This window comes from Lepisosteus oculatus, chromosome 7 (assembly GCF_040954835.1).
Source record: "Lepisosteus oculatus isolate fLepOcu1 chromosome 7, fLepOcu1.hap2, whole genome shotgun sequence".
In the NCBI taxonomy this organism is placed as follows: domain Eukaryota; kingdom Metazoa; phylum Chordata; class Actinopteri; order Semionotiformes; family Lepisosteidae; genus Lepisosteus; species Lepisosteus oculatus.
In genome coordinates, this window is record NC_090702.1 from 28,572,402 (window position 1) to 28,588,935 (window position 16,534).

A 16,534-nucleotide genomic window follows, 5' to 3' on the forward strand; every position below is an offset into this window, starting at 1 on the left:
GCATGTCCCAGAAGGACGGCTAAGTGTGAAACCAACCACCTTGCAAGTGAGTCAGGGATGGCCATAAGGCCATAGAAAAAAGAAGGAAAAAACACATCTAAGAAAGAAAATCCGAGAATATGATAAAAACCTCCCCCTCGCAGACAGAGACGAGATTCCCTGTCCTCCAATAGAGTCTGGTTTAAATACCATTGGCTCCACCCCCAGCTTACCTTGATTGACTGGCTACCTCCTTTATAAGCCAAGGGAAGGCACGGTTCTGTATCCAGACTCAAAATGGCGGTACAACAATTCAGGACAGACTATGTATCTTGATAGGAAAGAAAAACAGGACCACTGAACGACAAACACAACCTCAAGAGAGGTCATGGGACGACGGCCTGGACTGCCATCTTCACGTTAATCTTTGTCGAGTTGCACGGGTGCTTTGGGTTTCATTTGTTGTTTCAGACGCATTTCAGATCTTCAGTGCGACCAGACTCTCTTCATTTTGCTATCATATACGAAGATTCCCAAAGAGCTACTATTTTTATAATTGGGGGAACGTTAAGAAAGAATCATTTTGTGTTTAAATCTCAAATGCTCCTTTAATTTGCTCATGCATTCAATCAAAGCCCTGTGAAAGCGGTCCAACAAAATCTGGTCGTATTCTAGTAAAATCTCTGTACATGTAGAAGAATCAACTGAATGCTGAAATGAAATTAAAAAGTCTCCGCAACTACCATTTCAGTTCCTTGACATTGTAGGTGGAAGAACCACAATGCAACTTTTAAACAGCTTGGAGCGCATTTTACAGGCCTAAGGACCATGTTAGGACATATCAACTGTTATACACGCGAGAACACATCTGGGTTGCAAATTGATCTCGTAAAAGCAACACTTGGGATCGGAAAGGGGGCACCCGGATTTGAACCGGAGACCTCTTGATCTGCAGTCAAATGCTCTACCACTGAGCTATACCCCCCATGGAAACACCTTGCTGTCTAAGTGCTCTGATTGGTTTCTTTCCAATCAGGCTCAAGGCAAGCAATACTAAGAAGGATAACATTTGGGGGGAGTTGCTTTTTAGGATGATATTAGAGCATGTCCCAGAAGGACGGCTAAGTGTGAAACCAACCACCTTGCAAGTGAGTCAGGGATGGCCATAAGGCCATAGAAAAAAGAAGGAAAAAACACATCTAAGAAAGATAATCCGAGAATATGATAAAAACCTCCCCCTCGCAGACAGAGACGAGATTCCCTGTCCTCCAATAGAGTCTGGTTTAAATACCATTGGCTCCACCCCCAGCTTACCTTGATTGACTGGCTACCTCCTTTATAAGCCAAGGGAAGGCACGGTTCTGTATCCAGACTCAAAATGGCGGTACAACAATTCAGGACAGACTATGTATCTTGATAGGAAAGAAAAACAGGACCACTGAACGACAAACACAACCTCAAGAGAGGTCATGGGACGACGGCCTGGACTGCCATCTTCACGTTAATCTTTGTCGAGTTGCACGGGTGCTTTGGGTTTCATTTGTTGTTTCAGACGCATTTCAGATCTTCAGTGCGACCAGACTCTCTTCATTTTGCTATCATATACGAAGATTCCCAAAGAGCTACTATTTTTATAATTGGGGGAACGTTAAGAAAGAATCATTTTGTGTTTAAATCTCAAATGCTCCTTTAATTTGCTCATGCATTCAATCAAAGCCCTGTGAAAGCGGTCCAACAAAATCTGGTCGTATTCTAGTAAAATCTCTGTACATGTAGAAGAATTAACTGAATGCTGAAATGAAATTAAAAAGTCTCCGCAACTACCATTTCAGTTCCTTGACATTGTAGGTGGAAGAACCACAATGCAACTTTTAAACAGCTTGGAGCGCATTTTACAGGCCTAAGGACCATGTTAGGACATATCAACTGTTATACACGTGAGAACACATCTGGGTTGCAAATTGATCTTGTAAAAGCAACACTGGGTATCGGAAAGGGGGCACCCGGATTTGAACCAGAGACCTCTTGATCTCTTGATAAACATTATTCTTTTAATTTGTCTGAATTATTACTTTTATCAAAGCTGTGCCAGGAAACAAAGGACTGAGGTTGCTCTAATTATTCCAAAGGCTTGGATATATTCTTGGTAAAATCATATACAAGTTGGGAGTTATGATAGTTTACTTTACTTATTGATTAGTAAATACCATTATTATTGTTAATAGCATTAAAATACCATTTAGGCATTTTCAGTTATTCATAAGTTATTCAAACAACATTTTCTTCAGTATTTTTCAGACATATGTTCTTTTCATGTAAATGGGATAACACTATTGATTTCTAAAGTACTTCTTAATCTCTCAGGAATAGAAAAGGAAAAACATGACTGCTGCAGTCAAATCCCGAGATTCCCAAACCGATAAGGTCCCTATATGCAGTACATATAAAGTGCATTTATGTATATAGTGGCCTGTGTTTCAGTTATCAATAGCTATATTTTCATTCTTCTTCATATTTCAGAGTGTTTAAAATTTGATTATGAATCATCTGATGTTATTGCTTTCAGGCTATGAAAATACACCGTAACTCCATGTTACATAATTGAAGTATAATGTAATAATAAAACATAAAACATGGACCTTTATCAGATTAAGTGGTACAAACTGGAATTGTTTCTATGATTAAGTACTCACTTTAAACTTCACCTGAAGTAATATTACTTTTATAATTGACAGGACAAATTATTTTATGAGGAATGACTGTTTGAACATTAGATATACTCTCTTGTTGACAACCTTACTTTATTTTAATAAATGGAGTGATTTATCTTTGCAAGTGGTTTCATTCATATTAAGCTACTGTAATACTGTATATCCTTGGCCATTACGTGTAGAACAAATCAATTCCAGCTAAGCAGTAAAAGTAGAAAAATACATTAGAAATAATTGTATAGAACAGTCTGCAAATATTAAACAGTCAGTTCTGGAAACTAAACTATTATTTTGTATATAGAGGACATCTGGCTTAGATAGAAAACACAATCTGTGACGTTTATATTTGAAAGTTTAACATCGCATAATGGATGTTGGTACAATACGCTACAGTGCATTCCCAAATTGTTAGTGATACATCATTGTTGTTAAGACCAGATTGTAATTGCAGTTCTTGTAGTGTCTTTATTTATTTATAAAGAAATAAATGATTATTTTGTTTATTTTTTTTGCACATTTATTTGAACATTTCCATCGATTGTACAAGCACTTGGAAACTGTCCAATCCCTAGTTCATCAAGCATTTACCGGTCTGGCGCCGGTCTGTGTCTTCTAGGATATAATGCCAGCGAACTCTTGTTTTTATGTCCACTATAACTACGCTGGGCAAACGTTCTGAGGTCAAATTCTTCCAGCACGGGGGTACCTTTAAAGCGGAGACGACGGCACCGACATTTTTTGGCGCACCTTCTCTTTAAAGCCCTGGCCAAATATGAAGACAGTACGTACAGTTATAATTCAAACGGAATTAAAAACTACACATCCCAGTTACCATGGTGGTGCTTGTGATCATTGCGTTTAACCAACGAAACAGGGTGAAAAATCAGTCACATGACTTTGGGGCAGAGTTTCGAAAGCTTAACCTATCAGCAACAAAGCGAAATGTACACGATAGGCTACCTCAAACTGTCAGTTACATGACTGTGTATGTCGCTTAAGCCACTCCTATTTGGCCTTTTAGTTATGGAGGCGAGAAGACGCCCCCCCCCCCCTCCCTCTCTGGGTGTCTGATTTGCCGCCATCTTTAACTGTTCGGTGTCTGAATTGGAGTAGCTACGCGTACGAAATAAAGTTAATCCCAACTACAAAACATATATTTTTGTGGTAAGAGGGCGCAAAACATCAGTATTTACTGCTATTAATTACTGTACGATTTATAGTTGAAATCTGAGCCTAGATATCAGAAATCTCGACAAAGCAATGTAGGAAATACAGAGAAAATAAATCCTTTCTGACATCTAAAATCAGTTTCGATCAAGGTCTCTAAAACAAACAAGAAAAAGAGGATTTTCGGAGGGCAATAACGCTGTGTTTATATAGAATAAGTGATTTATGAGGAATCTAATTTCTTGTTCTTTAAAACAGTGAAATGTCAGCTGCAAAAGATCGCACCAGAAACAGCACTCTCTCTGCCTGTCATAGACGTTCAGGAAAGGCTGAATGAAGTCATGTCAAGTACAAAAATTCGGTGATTAATAATTACAGTTGTAGGACAGTATATAAGGAGGATAAGGATTTTGAAGTTGACTCGAAATCTGATAGGTAACCAGTGCAAGGATTTGAAAACAGGTGTAATGCATCCCTGATAGAATTCTTGCTGTCATATTCTGAACATATTGAAGATTGCTCAGTGTGGATTTAATTTCCCCAGTGAACAGGATGTGCATTTATTAATTCTAGAAAAAAAGCCTTTCTTGACTTCTCTAGTTCTTAGTTTCTCTAGTTCCCTTTAAAATAAACTATTATTCCACAATGCAGAGTATTACATGGCCAGTATTTACACATGATATTTGTGATTTAAAGAAATTAACAAAAGCAGCTTTTGGAGATTTAAGTGTTGGAGTTATTGCAGGATAAAAGACTAGAGATGTTGGCAAGAAGAAGATTATTTGGGGAAAGCTGAGGAATACACTTATAACAAGAACACTTCCTAATGGGGTTAGGCATACTTTTGATGAAGATGATGAAGTTAACAGACTATATGTTTACATAGATACTGAAATAAGGATTGTATTTTAGATTATGTGTAGTTGCTGGCATTGAACTGTGTGTTGGATGCACATGAATTGAAGGAATGGGCAAACATAGCTGATGCGGATCCACAGAGCCAGCATATTAAGATGTTTATAATTAGAGGCAATTTGTTTAAATAACTAGGTATGGATACTGATGTGCAAGAGAGGTGGAAAGGCTGTTTCCTTAAGCCAGCACTATAAAATATTTTATTCTCAGTGAGATGATGCCATTTCATAGTGGGTTTCTAACACTGTGTATAGTTCCATCCACACAGTGCCTTTACTTCCATTTCTAATCTCTTTATCCAGTACAGAGGATTTGGAGCCTATCCCAGTAAGCAACGGACACAAGACAGAATACACCCTGGACATAGCACCAGTCCATCACAGGACAGACACAAACACACACACCAGGGCCAGTTTTCCCATAAACCAATTAACTTACCAGTATGTTTTGGAGTGCGAGAGGGAGTCATATTACATATATGGAGAAAAACCATGTAACCCAGAGAGAACATGTAAACCCCACACACACAGGATGGCAGGAATTGAACCTAGGACCCCAGTGCTGCAAGATAGCAATGCTAACCACTTCGCCACCATTATAAATGGATGGATAGCTTAGTGATCTTTCTAGTTCACAGGTTTGCATGCATAATTTAATTTTGAAAGCCACTGAGACATCAGGTACTACTGTTGTATTTATGAAAAAGAAACAAAACAAAAAACATACTAACAACTGTGCCATCCTACTCCTTAGTTAATACATTTTATTATTCATAAACAGTTAACATTGTTAGCAAAATATTTTGAATTATATTTAACCCTATTTTTTCTTTAGTTTTGTATTTAACTTATTATATGATAGTCAGACTTAATGTATATTTGAACAATGAAAATATATTTTTACAAGATTTTACATTAAGCACTTAAAATTAATATGGTTAATAATAGTAAACTGTAACATGCTGTAACAAGATCCGTTAAACTGTGAAGAAAATGCTTTCAGAGAAAATGTTTCAGGTGTGAAGAACATAGATCTCCAATGCAATTTCAACCAAACCTGTTCCCAAACACCCTGCCCCCACTACCATTAGAATATACACAAAGCACTGAAATCTTTCGAGCTAATGATCAGGTGACCCGAGAGAGAGCGAGAGAAACACCAAGGGGTGCGGAACCACGGAACTATTTACATGGAAAACGGGCGATCTCCCCAGACTGTCCGCCCGTTTCACTGTAACCTGGATACCTCTTTATTTAGAACTCACTAACACTGATTTTTAGTTTAGAAGGATTCAAGTAGGGTTTTAGATGAAAGGCAGCGACCTTAATCAAGCCCAAATCATAATTGAACCCATTCAGAGCCTACATTACATTTTAGCGTTTCATTCTGAGCAGAAGACCCTCACACCTGAAGAAGGGGGAGGTGTCTTTCGCTGGAAATCTCGCCTGCTTCTACTTTACAAGTACAACCCCCTCTCTGCCGGAGTGCTGGCTGTGACGAATTAAACCGGTTTCACAGGTTTCAATCACAGACCATGTGACATGGGAGTCAGGAAACTAACACACAGCGCCACCGGATTTGATAACGCTATAAAAACGCTATAAAATAATGTGACTAGGCACAGAACAAGTTTACAGCACAGTACAATAATAAATGCTGACCATGACTTTAGAAGCATAAATTGCCTTACACTCAATTTAAACACAAGCTGTCTTTAGCCCTCTAAGCTGGTTCATACAGAAATGTAGAGATCCAGGCTCAGAACACACAGTTTCATTAGCGAATACATATGCAGGACAACTAGAGAAGACGTTTTACAGAGGATGGATTTTTAGAAACATCCCATCAGTGACATCACTGAAGTCAACTCCTAGGTACTGTAACTGTCGTGTGGATAGTTTCACAAGAATCAGACAAAGGTTTAAGCATTGCTTGTTCTAGATAAAACTGCAAAAAAAACCAACAACCCATAATGTACTTCTTTGCGGCTCTGTTTGCCCAAATCATATATTCACAACGTGAAATCTAGAAAATAATAGAACCTGTGTAATTGTTGATACTGTAGATGATGTACTCGTAACATTTTTTCAAGACGAACTACAACATTTAAAAAATGACTTGTAAGTACTTGATATCTCTAATCAATCCACGGGTCCCAGCACAAAACGAAACTAAAACGCATACCGTTTTGCGCTTCTTATTAGTTGCTCAAAAGTAATTTGACCGTATGAAATGCATAATATAAACCTAGAAACATATACGTGAGCAGTACTTAAGCACTGTAGTATCGGTGTTAAGACATACCTCTCAAATACTGTAAATCAAGTTAAAAATATCTCAAGACTGATTCTGGTCATAATGAAACCATGTTTCGTGTATGTTTTCTTTAAAGTACTGTAGAGAAAACCGGTTCAGGGACGCCAAATATGTAATCATAGTGGCTCTCTGAAGGCACCAGTTCTGTAGGGTTTGGGCATTTACTGAGACAATTATTAATTGTAGCAGTAAATCACAAAGTTGATTCTTTTGGTGGCTTTAGAATCCAACCATGCGATATAACTCAAACAACGCACACACACAGGTACTAATACACGAGGATACATTTATTAATACATAGAATATGCATATAAACCTAACAGATCTTATCGAGAGGGTTATCAGAATACAAAAGGTATATTCGGTCAGCTACAAAGAGTTATACATATCAAGAGGACATACGTTCAGTATATCATTCATTTAGACCGTTTCGTAAAGTGAACTTGGTTACAACTTCTACATTAGATACTCAAACAAGTACATAACTCTTAGGAATTAAATTGATATCAACTGGTTGGGATAACAATTGAATTCTCGAGCTGTAATGCATTGAAGTTGAATACTCATCCAATCTCTGGGGATTCAGATCTCCTGCGGGCACAAAGAAACAGTTGCAGGCTGTTGCTGTCCAATCCGTGCCAGGCTGTGCTGTGCGGCTTGCGACGGTGCGCTGCTGATGCTCACTGTCCGGCTAGTTGGCAAAGTTTGTGCACAGGAGAAAAGATGACTGTGGGTCCCAGCAAGTCAGGAAGAGGACCGGTTCGTTCCTGATGAAGAGCTAGTTCTGAATAGTGATTCAGCTGTCCACAGTTCCGACCTGTTCACGAGGCCTGCTGCTGGTTACTCTCTGGCAACCTCCACTCTAGACTCTTAGAACAAAGGAAAGTTCTGGCACTCGGACACACTGGCCGTTCCGTGGTTGTCCGGGCTGAGTCTCAGGATGGTCAGGAGGCGCGCTGCGAGAATGTCCTGCCCTTGGGAGCCTTCTGCTCCTGGGCCGTCCTGCCCTGGAATTCTCCTGTTGAATCTTGTTCTGAATCTGAATCTGAATCTCTGTGTTGCCTGTTTTTACCTGGAGGAACTTCAGCTCATTGATTGGCTGAAAGTTCCATGGGCATCAGAGTCCCACGTGGGTTACTCGGCCCTACCAGTCCCTGATTGGTTGATCAAGGTGAGATATGAGTCACTTACTCCTGACACTTAGTAATGCAGTCCAGATGTCCAACTGGCACTCCCTAGACAGATAGGCGCCAATGGGTGACCATTGATCATGATAGCCAGGCTTAGCTAAGTGCATCCCCCTTTGGGAGCTGTCCTTGGACCTTAAATCACCTTGCATGAATGGTTTCTCTGTGGCTGCACCACAGAGATGAACAGAGAAATGAGGCCTAATTTGGGAAAGCTCAGAAACACTTAATTCTGCCTTATTATTAAGCCTTGCTGCTACAGTACCGAGACCAGCCATATACTGTATGTTTATGTTCCAAAATTAATATCGTTTATGGCCTTCACACGCGTTGCAGTATGCTCCTATTCTTTTTATGCTCAGCTACTAAGATTTCCCTTCAGTGGTAAAATTAGATATGAATATTCAATACTTAAACGGGCACAGTTAAGACATTAAATATACATATACATACTGTATACAGTACAGTTTTCATACGGTAATATGTTTATGTTCCTAAATCAATCTCTTTTATCAGCATGTGAAAGGCATGGTGAATCGATTCTCAAAAATTACTGTACTTTGCATGATTGGAAACAAATGCGTGATTGCGAAATGCTGTGGTGTTACTTTTACAAAGACGGTCAATGAAAAAAAGAATGTTGACCAGGGCAATACTTTGAGTTTACACTTACAGCTTGTCCAAGGTTATTCATTATTAATACTATTAGTAATATCTTCGTTAAAGACTTTGATGGCCACAGCTCAAACATGAGAGGTTGAGCTTTATTAGCTCCACCTTGCGGAAATTCCGGATACTATTATTTTGCTTGTCGTATTATAGGAGAATTTACGGTAACTCGCGGTATTTACCGGTAGCTTGCGGTAGACTGCGTACAGCGTACCGCAAAATAATGCGGTATCGCCCACGCATTTTGAATGGCTGCATCTGTACCTACACTGCAGTGACAAATTTGGCAAACAGAGACAGGTACTTGGCTATTGCACTATTTATGCAGATGTCTGTAATCTCAGTAATGCTGGATAACTCCCTCTTTATATCCCTCAGTAGCTTCAGAGTCCTGTTCTCTATAAGCGGTTGAAGTACTTTCTGCTAGGCATTTCAAACTGGATGAGGTCTCTAAATGCTGTTTCTTCTACCAGTGAGTCTGTGCTGAAGTCTTTTACTGTCACACAAAATGGAGTGGGTGATGGAATTGGCATCATTTGAACAGGGTTTAGAACATGTTATGTAATCAAAAAGTTGATATAGCTTCGGCTTTTTTCCTTTGCTATCAGGTGACAGACTCAATCTGGAGTCTGAATAATGTCTGCACTATGTGATGAAAATAGGTTGCTGGGATTCAAGAGGAGTCTGTGTAACTGATGCTTGTGAATTGTTTTCTGTTCCTGTGAGTATGTTATAGTTGTTAAACTATAGGATAAAACTGCTTTCCTAAGTGTACGGAAAGAAGTATTAATCAACTGTTTCATTAGTTTTATGCCAGCATATCAGTGCAACAATAAAAGACCTTAACCCTACAATGTGTTAAAAAATTGTTTACTTTCTGTTTGACTTATATACACAGAATTTAGTCACAAAACAAAGTATTACTGTCATTTATGCAAGATGCTACTAAATCAGTTAATTTTAGAGGGAAGCAATATACCTGACAAATACGCAACTGGACTTAATTTTCATGAAGGATACAGTACCTACAATAAGTGTTACTTACAATCAGACAGATGCCAGTGTTATCGTCGCGGTCCCGCGCGAGGTCGTGCCCCCCGCCACCCGTTTCGTCCCCCACACCTGGGTCACTAACCCGGGTCTCTGGTGTAACACAACAGGGCAACAACCGCGTGAGCTAAAGTAAACCTCCCCCAGCCCAGGCAGCTGAGGACCCTGCTACGTGCAGTGAGGGCGCTGACGTCACCACACTAGCTCCGCTACACCAGCCATTATTCCCAGGTTACAGTTTAAAATGTAGTAAGACAACTGCAGCATGTCCACATTGTCAAAAACTAATTGCATGGGAACAATGTCAAGCAACTGGAGAGGGATGAATTGCTAAACCTAAAAAAAGATAAGATTACTATATTGGCCATATACAATTTCTTGTATTAGGAATTTGTCTTTTTACATTCCTCAACTTGCTTTCCATGATACACAGACACAGAGAGAAACTTGGGGTCAGAGCACAGGATTAACCATTTATACTGCACCCCTGGCACCATTGGGAATAAGGGCCTTGCTCACAGACCCAAAGGAGCAGGATTGCTCTGTCAGCCACAGTATATGAACCAGCAACCTGTCAGCCACAGGTGCAGAGCCACCACACTGCGCCTTTAGTTGCTTTAATTAACTTAGGTTTAGCATGAAGGATTTCAAAGGTTATCTTCTTGAAAAAAACTCTATCCTTTACAGTAGGGCAATCTCACACTTACTGTATGTTTCTTCTCACATTCTGTCCTCTAAGAAATTAAATGTTTCCATTTGTCAATAACACTTTTCTGCATCACTCACCTGATATTTTTAGTTTAATGGATAATCAATTTTTTGTGTGGATTTCTCTTCTGAATAATATAATTTCAATTGCATCTGTGGGCAGGCTAAGAAACTCTGCTTCATATATGCAGCATATACAGCATACAGTATGTATCACCTTCTGAACTTCCCTATCCACATCTCCCTCAGAGGTTTCAGTCTACATGAGCAGTTAAAGAAACTGTACAGTATATACCTCTTGCTGACTAACACACTGCTCCAATTAGTCAAAAGCATCAGTCCAATATTCTATCCATCTCTATCAAGGGTCCCGATGTGCATATGACTCTTACGTCTCTCCTGTCCCCACGTCTCCACCCTTGTAGCTGCTACCTACTGTAGCTTATTCCTTGTAAAAGTGAGGGGTTGCTTGGTCAGCTTCATTCTAATGGTTGTTCTGCTGTTCTGTAGCTGTATGAGTTATGCTAAACATCACTTCGTCTCTCTATCACATTTATGAGGATCTAGCCAAACTACTGAAATAGTATCAAAGCTTAAAGTTTGGTTGAAGATTTTTTACTGAGAGGGAAATCTGCATGTACCTACAAGTAGTAATGGTTTTACAGAAGTAACTTACTATGTCAAGGTACAGTAGAAACTATTACATTTGTTTTGATTCTATATTTTAACCAAGTGGTTGGTGTTTGGAAAAATTAATTTGGGATTTTAATAACATTTAGAGGTGTCCACTACATTTTCACTGAATATATTAGATGGTCCTTTCTTGTGTATGTCACTCCATATAACTACATTCATAAAACAGGCATGAATGGCTCTTTAATATCCTTATCCTGCCAACTGAGAGACTGTCATACTGCTGCATCTCCCATTATGCACTTCAGTTTAATGGAATCACAGGGCTTTGCTGAGAACAGGACTGAATGGAGTAAAGGCAGGATAAAACAGGAAATTAAAAATACATTCCTTGAAAGCAGAATGATAGCTTATCACAAACAGGATTAATATTTAAAAAATACAGGAATGACCTTTTTAAATAAATTTCATGGTTTTGGAACAAATTAAAAAAGTAAACAGTTTCTAGAATAGAATTTGTATTCACAGGGTGATGCATAACAAAAATGCAATTTTGGAGTTTTCCCAACAGCATTTCTCAGGTATGTTTGCAGAACTGATCTGAACAAAAATGGAAATGTGTTTTAAAAATGTGGTTGTTTTATAAAACACATGATATAATATATTAAAATATGATTGAGGTGATAAAGAATAAGCAGTGCAAGAAATAATGATCGTGACAAAATTAATGATATTCCTATTAGGACAAAACAGCAATTATGAAGTTTTTCACTTTAATTGATAAATTATCATTAGACACATTAAATATTGAGTGGAGTTTTAAAAATAATTGATTTACTGTTAATGTATAATCAATAATTTCTGGTAAATTGTGTAAAGCATTTGCAGAAGGTACTGTATAAATCATACTGTTTTCTAGTATTAAACTAAATTTAGATGACCCTTTAAACTGAATAGTAGAAAATGTAATAAGTAGTCACTTTTCACAAGAATTTAAAAACTTTAAAATGATAAAGAAAAACTTTACCTATTTCCATAACATGTACAAATGTGCCTATGTAGCGGAGTTGTCACGGACGTCCAAAGGGACTAACCGTGAGGAGCAGGAGAGCGCAAAAAGACCCATATGCGTAGCGGCGAGACGGGAAAAAGGCCCGGGCTCATTAGTGCAAAGAGTTCAGGAATGCCGTATAGAAACCTATGCCCTCAGGGAGCGGACGTGGGGCGCCCTGATGCTAGGCGGGTCTCAGGACATGCAAACGTCATTGCTGAGCGAGGACAGAGTGCAAGACCCGGAAATATATAGCCCAAGGGAAAGAGAGGGACAGGAAGGACAGCAGACCGGAAACTAGGGACAGGACAGAGAAGGAGCGCCCTCTGGCTGCAGAGGGCGTGACAGGAGCTAGTTTGGGCCCAGTGACATCATTGCCCTCCCTGCACGTAGCAGGGACCTCAGCCGCCTGGGATGAGGGAGGTCTCCCTTAGCTCTTTCGGCTGGTTCCCTGTTGCGTCACACTGGGAACCTGGGTTTGCGCCCAGGTGGTACGGGATGGAGTGGTGGGGACACAAACCCGCGGGGAACCGTCACAGTCACATGTACAGCAAACCCCAATCTGAAAAGAAAACAGGGGTCTACTATCTTAAGATACTGTCTGCAAGGAGTCAAATACTCTCAGTAAATTTAAGTGGATCCTTTGAATTAGACCATTAGACTTTCGGGGGGTAGAACTTGTATTAGTCCAAATATTGTTGCAAGAAACGGCTTAATCTGCAACATCCAAGTACCTTTTCCAAATGTAACTGTTGCCAAGGGCTTATTTGAAGTCTGTAATAAAAAAGCAAATACAAGAAGATAATCCTGCAGAGCTTTTACATCATAGAGTGGAAAATTTAATACAGATTTTTTCCCTTGGAATATGAATTTTTAAACTCATTGCATGCAATCTAAGGATGAATCATAGAACTACAAAAAATGAAGCAGGTGTAACGAATATGCCCCCGCGTAAAACAGGGATCTCAGCTGCCGGGCCAGGGGAGGTCACCTTTAGCTCAGCTGGCAAGTTCCCTGTTGTATAATGCCAGAGACCCAGATTCGTGCCCAGAAAATGAGGGATGAACTGGTAGGGCAGGAGTAGCAAGGGTGGAAACCCAAAGAACTGTTGCACAAGGAAGCATGTTATTTTTTATTATGGAGATGTTAGTTGAATGAAAATTACGGAAATGCCTCTATCTGTTCAATTTACAGTCTAGCTGTGAATCAGGGGACATGTTTAAACTACATGGATGTGCTCATAAAACTATGGGGGAGGCACTTTATCAAAAGGGTTGTGGGAGTATCAGACAAGCTGCGATGCTGAAGCTGGTACACTGTCTTTTTTCAAGAATAGCTGGAGGAGATCCTTGGATTAATTAGTTATTATTTCCTAATGCACTTGTAAGGCAAAATAGCATCTTCAATGTTTAGAGCTCTTTTTATGTTCTTATCCAAGCCCACCCAGAAATAAAAATCCCTAAAAAAGGGGGACAACTAGAAGATAATGGAGGGGCGTTATCAGATGCAGGAGTTTCGGTGACAGGCTCCCATACTGGAACCCTAGTTACATGATATATCTCAAGCTATTTTAGGTGGAATTGAAGACATAAATATCATGCTATCCTATAAAAATGTATGTCTTTCAATGCACTAACCTGTCCCTAAGCTTTTTGGAGTACTCAAGACTCAATCCCCACAGAAAAAGTATGTATGTACATTACATAAGCACACAATACTAGAAATAACAGCTACATCCTGTATCAAGAATTTATTGTACGAGACATGCAGAAAAGGGTCATAAGTACATATATGGTGTTAGCAATTATTATTTTTGCTTGACATACACACAAAGGTCTGCTGAAGTCTGGATGATGCTACTCAACCATCTTGTCAAAGCTGATACTCTGTTTTTTCAAAACTCAGATCTTTGGTTCACTTAGGGGACTCAGAACCAAATGAGTTGGATCAATCAAACAGACTCCTCTGTTTTGCAACCTTTCTTAGGCTGTGGTTTTATATTTTTTACACAAAGTATTCTAAAATATTCACCATTCACTGAGACATGACATACAATACAACTGAAAAGAGCAAAAAAAAAGAATACTTGCTATTGCAAGACAGTGACTATGTAGTTATTTATTTGGCAACAAACACATGAAAAAGCATTTGGCCCATCAGATGTATCAGTGAAATCAGTGGCTACCAATGGAAGTGTGACGTCTGTTGGTAGCCAAAACTCCCTTCACACTTGATGTAATGTACAACATAGATCAACTCCTGTTTAAAATATGCTTTATTATTGTAATGCACTAAAAGATCTACGAATCTTTCAACTTTAAAATAAAGCCTACAATCTTATACTGTATACAGCACATATAAACAAGCACTGAAAATGTATATACTTCCACACACTGTGATAACATGGCAATTATACTTAAAATGCATTCTCCACACAAAAATTGAGTCAAGGAATCTACACATTCTTCTGTTTTTCACCGTCTTGTTAATTCCAACTGTAGGGAATGATTTTTTGAAAACCACATTGGTCTCATTGGGAACTTTAAAAGTACTTTTTTTCTATTCAGATGTATCTCAGATCATATCTCTAGACAGACAAGATTGTGGTAGGTGTGGTATAAATAGCTTTCTTCTGCATTTCCAGCATCTTTTTTTCAATTTTCTTTTGTAAACTGCTTCTAAAAACCTCAAGAAACCTAAACCAAATTCCGTCACACAAAAGCAAGTTTTAAGATCACAATTAATTTACAAATGCGTGAAGGCTCAGACATCCTTAATATACATTAATTTCCAGAAAATAACCCTAGATAATAAAATCTTAATGGTGTTAAACTGATTTCTTTCTTTTCCAGAACTAGTTTAAATAGCTCTTATTATATGAGCTCCCATTTTGTGTAGATTTTGTTTGTTGTTTTCTCAATAATAATAAAGTAGACATTTCTACAAGTAGATGAGTGTCTCAGAAAATATGGAGTTACCACCAAGATTAACATGAAAATCTAAATTACATTACAATTACAAAGCCAATAAGAAATTGTTAACTGTAGTTTTAGAGAGATAAAAGCAAACAAGGTAATTTCACCTAGTTTTTCTTAAATATTCTCATAGTCATTGCAAGCATTTAATATATACAGTATATCAAGCAAACACCTCTTTTTCTAATTTCTTTTTGTGCATAGTTTGCTAACACGTACTGTAGATCATGCTCCAAGTAACACAAAAAGATACAAGGAAAAAAATATTCAGATTGTCTTGCATTTTATCTCACCCATTATTTGTCTACAACTGAAAAATGCTCCAAACATCATAGAAGGAAAGAGAAAACTATTCCACTTATCTTGCATTTTGCCTCAAGCATTATTTGTCAATATGTGAGTTACAGCTTTAGGTGACTTACAAGTGTAAGTTTTTAGATAAAGTTTGTGACACTGGGAAAAGTAAACACTTCTAACTTCAAAGCAGGGAGGATGTTTGCTGAGGTGTGGTGGTCCCTTGAGCCGAAACAATAGTAAAGTTTATTTTAGTATGGCTAGGCAAGGTGAGGATTAATGTTTGCAAAGGAGCAGGGCAGAAAGAAGCAGTATAAGTTCACTTTAGGAGCACAAGACAAGAAAAAAAGGAGAGAGAGGCAGGAGGAGAAGCAGAGAGAGAGAAGTAGGAGGAAAAAGCAAGGAGAGCAGGGAGAAGACAGAGGAGTCCAGAAGAGTTGGGACTTGAAATATGAGCCAGGCAAGAGTTCCTACTTCTTGATCATCCCAAATCAAACCTGACTGAAGCTAAGTATTTAAAACCTTGTTAGAGAGCGCGAGGATTTGGGGTTTTCTGGTACCACAGTTAAAAATGTCTTTCCTGATTAGGGCGCATTTTATGGATAGGGAAATAGGCTCCTATTTATTTTGTGGCATCCAGGGTGCAGAGAGAGATATTTAACTGCAGGTTACAGTTTATTTAGGTATTTAGGTAGAAGGCAGCTCATCTCTTGTGTGGCTTCTGTAGGCAAATTAAGAGTTTCGTGCAGTCTGGGGTTATCTGGGTGACCAGAATGTTAGTCCTCTGAAACGCCTTGTCTGTGTACAAAAACTTGTGTGTTGTATGTTGTGTGTAGTGTAGTTTGTATGTTTTGTCATTATAATAAATTTGTTTTAAGA

At 38.7% G+C, this 16,534-nt stretch overlaps 1 non-coding gene across 1 annotated transcript; it reads right to left on the reverse strand.

Moving 5' to 3' along the window:
• Positions 1-892: 892 nt before the first annotated feature.
• On the reverse strand, positions 893-964 carry trnac-gca (transfer RNA cysteine (anticodon GCA)). The gene has a single exon. It is a non-coding gene; the product is annotated as a tRNA-Cys (tRNA).
• Positions 965-16,534: the final 15,570 nt, after the last annotated feature.